General features: G+C 34.5%; 1 long non-coding RNA gene across 1 annotated transcript; it reads right to left on the reverse strand.

Annotated features, from left to right (window-relative positions):
• Nucleotides 1-291: 291 nt before the first annotated feature.
• LOC128929958 (uncharacterized) lies at nt 292-3,766 on the reverse strand. Its single transcript, XR_008477328.2, has 2 exons — nt 3,323-3,766; nt 292-959 (listed from the first exon to the last, which is right to left on the reverse strand). It is a non-coding gene; the product is annotated as an uncharacterized LOC128929958 (long non-coding RNA).
• Between the last annotated feature and the right edge of the window lie 349 nt (nt 3,767-4,115).

A 4,115-nucleotide genomic window follows, 5' to 3' on the forward strand; every position in this document is an offset into this window, starting at 1 on the left:
TCTCTTTTATTTCTTCACATTTTCCATCTATGTATTTTTTATAAAGGTAGTGGTGCCAAGAACAAAAGCATTAACCTATTGGTAGCCTGACATGGGACAATTAATTAAAGCTTTTAAGTTAGGATCAATTTCTCAAACCTCGTACTCAATGGTGGGCTCTCTATTTTACTGATGCTTGCAAGGTTTAGATCTGCCGTTTTAAAGGTTTTTAAAAATATGTCCAGTTTCTGGTTATAATTCAGTGCTATCATAATGGGGAAATAATAATTCTAGATGAGGACATTAAAAAAGTCTCCATTGAACACCTAATTTTATTCCTTTAGTTGATCAGAAGCCTGCTAGTAATTTTTTTTAATATCTCAGAGGCAGAAGCATTGTATGAAGTTTACAAGACCCCTGACCTGGTTATTTTCTAAATTAGAATTATACCAGCATATTTCTTTCTGACCCTAAGATCACGTACATTTGCTGCTTCTCTCAGACTTGCCCTATCTGTCACTGTGGTTATACTTGACTTCTGGCATCTAGGAAGTACATTTCTGGTATACTGAGAGTTAGCTAGACTGTAACAAAAGATGAGATTCATTCCAAGATCAAAGATGTAGATTTCTTGCTGTTTTCTTTTCTCCAAAATAAAGAGGATTAAAGAGGCTTGAGGAAATTCTACCCACCAAGGTTTTACAAACTGTACCCAGACAGGGAAGGGAGCATTATTTTTACAATGCTTCCAGATTGGATAACTTTTGCATGGTCTAAACTAAGATATTTTTAGACAACTTTATAAAACTTAAACTCTGGGTATGAATTGTCTTCATGTTGATGGTAGGCTTCTGCTCAATCATAGTCAAAGTCTTGGTTGTATTTCTCTCCTCTGTGAGGCAACTCCTCCCTAAGTGCAGAAGGCTACAGTGGTCAGCACTCAGATATTGGTGTTTTTGTGAGAATTTTTTAGCCTCTCCCTGGAATGGTACAAGATTTTACAATTGGTAGTATTATGGCAAAAATCTGCTTATCAAAATAACTACAGAAAATCTTGGGCAAATGGCTTCCTTAATATGTTGAGTATCTCTGTTCATCTATGACTTGATATATTCAATTGCTGATAATCATCCATGGAATAGATGAGAGCTAGAAAAATATATGGAAATGTTTACCTAGCTCACAAGAGTAAAAGGTGGCCAAATGTGTACTAGTTACAAAGTATACTAGGACTCCCATTTTCCTAGCAACTCAGTCCTCCACCAATATTTAAAACTATTAAAATAATAAAATTATTTCATTTAAAATATTAATAATGAAATATATAAGAAAAATTATACAATATATTATTAATTTTTATATATTAAAATATAGTAATATATAAAATAAAATTAAATTGTTATTTAAAACTATAATAATAAAATTATTATTTTAATAACATATAAAAACGTTTAAATACTATCATCCAGGGACTAGAAGAAGGAAGTGGAATGTGAGGGGTTTTATGGTTAGAAAGACATCTTGTTAATTCTTTATGCGTAAACTACACACTTTCTATTTCATTTTTAGCATCTGAAACATCCTTTCGCCCATGTCACCAAATCATCCTGTATTTTGCATAAAACACTTTGAGTAACTTGAAGAAAAGTGATATAGAAACATAACCTTATCTCCTTCCCCCACTCTTAATATATTTTTACTGATTCCTAGTTAGATTCCTGCCCAAAGTGCCTAAAATCCAAGGAAATACCATCAGTCCCCTCCAGCTATATAGTATTCCATGGTGTATATGTGCCACATTTTTTTTGTCCATTTTATCATTGATGGGCATTTGGGTTGGTTCCAGGTCTTTGCTATCGTAAACAGTGCCACAATGAACATACGTGTGCATGTGTCTTTATAATAGAACGATTTATAATCCTTTGGGTATATACCAGTAATGGGATTGCTGGGTCAAATAGTATTTCTCTTTGTAGATCCTTGAGGAATCGCAATACTGTCTTCCACAATGGTTGCACTAATTTACACTCCCACCAACAGTGTAAAAGTGTTTCTAATGCAGCTGATGACTTTCAGTTGAAGCCAATGATCATTGACCAAAAATCCCAAAACCCTGAAGGATAATGCTAAATGGACTCTGCCTGTGCTTTATAAGTGGAACAAGAGACCCTAGATAACAGCATGTCTGTTTATAGTAAGGTTATTGAATATTCAAAGTCCACTATTGAGACCTATAGCTCAGAAAAAGAAATTCCTTTCAAAATATTACTGTGCATTGACAATGCACCTGTTCACCTAAGAGCTCTGATGGAGGTGTACAAGGAGATTAACGTTGTTTTCATGGCTGCTAACACAATATCCATTCTGCAGCTCATGGATCAAGGAGTAATTTTGATTTTCAAGTCTTATTATTTGAAAAATACATTTTGTAAGACTATAGTTGCCATAGACAACAGTTCCTCTAATGGAAATTAACAAACCTCCTGGAACAGATTCACCATTCTAGATGACATTAAGAATATTTATAATTCATGGGAGAATGTCAAAATTGCAACCTTAACAGGAGTTTGGAAGAAATGGATTCCAACCCCTCACTTTGAAGGGTTCAGCTTAAAGTCACCAGCTGCATTAGTTCCTAGGAACTTGAGTTAAGGAAGGAACTGCAGATGTGGTAGAAATAGCAAGAGAAATAGAATTAAAACTGGGTTCTGAAGATATGATTGAATTGCTGCAATCTCATGGTAAAACTTGAACTGATGAGCAATTGTTTCTTATGGATGAAAAAAGGTTTCATGAGGTGAACTCTACCCCTGCTGAAGAAATTGTGAACATTGAAAAAAATGACAATGAAGGATTTAGAATATTAAATAAATTTAGTTGATAAAGCAAGGACAATTTTTGAGAGGATTCCCATTTTGAAAGAAGTTTTATTGTGAGTAAATGCTATCAAACAGAATCACATGCTACAGAGAAAGTTTTTTTTTTCATAAAAGGAAGAGTTAATTGATGACACAGACTTTATCGTTTTCTTACTTTAATAAATTTCCACAGCCACCCCAACCTGCAGCAAACAACACACTGATTAGACAGCAGGCATCAACACTGAGGCAAGGCCCTCCACCAGCAAAAAGATCATGACTCTGAAGGCTCAGATGATTGTTAGAATTTTTTAGCAAGAAATAATTTTTAATTAAAGTGTGTGCATTTTTTAGAATAATGCTATTGCACATTGAAAAGACTACTGTATAAACATAATTTTTATATACACTGGAAAAGTAAAAATTATTGATGTGACTTGCCTAAAATGGGGTATTTTGCATTACTGCCGTAATCTGAAAGTGACCTTTCAATATATCCAAGGTATGCCTGTGTAAGAAAAATGTAATATATATTTTTTTCAGTTTCTGAGCTGTGGATAGAGGCTTGGAGCTTCCAAAATGCTTGATTTGGATAATGCTAGGGAAAATTACATAGTACATTTCTTTTTTAAGTAGTACTGTTGTTCTCTCCCATTTTGCTCCCACAGAATATCTCCGTGAACGCAATGGATTTCCTCATTCTCGGCCAACTTTTAAGAATAGAGGTCATTTGCATAATACTGATGTGTAGTTGCAGTTTTTTTTATTTTTGGAGGCACATAGAATTCTGATTCTTTGCACACTGCTTTCCTCTTCCTCTTCTCTCTCTCATTACCAGAGAAGATAGTCTTGTTAATTTAGATCAGGGCAATCTTCATGAGGTAATCTCCAAGAGTTGAGACTCCCTATTGAAGAGAACAGAGAGGATGAAGTGGCTGAGTCTTTTTCTTAATACTGGAGAAAATAACATCCTGGTGATGTGATGGTAACTCTCTCTTATTTATCTACCTAAAAATCTTCTACAAGGGCCTTTCACTGCCTTGGTCAAGATCTATCAAAAATCCACCTTTTCTTCACATTCAGATAAAAGCATATTACACCTGAAAAATTGGGCTCAGGCAATCATCTCTTCAAGGAAACATTTGTCAAACTTTCTAGCCAGGTCCTCCATTGGGCACCCTAGTCCCTGATTCATACCTCTGCCTTAGGTAATATAGTGATATTGAAATGATCTGATATGTTTACTATCTCTGTATTCCCAGTCTGTATTAGTTTATT

Source organism: Callithrix jacchus, chromosome 2 (genome assembly GCF_049354715.1).
Source record: "Callithrix jacchus isolate 240 chromosome 2, calJac240_pri, whole genome shotgun sequence".
In the NCBI taxonomy this organism is placed as follows: Eukaryota; Metazoa; Chordata; class Mammalia; order Primates; family Cebidae; genus Callithrix; species Callithrix jacchus.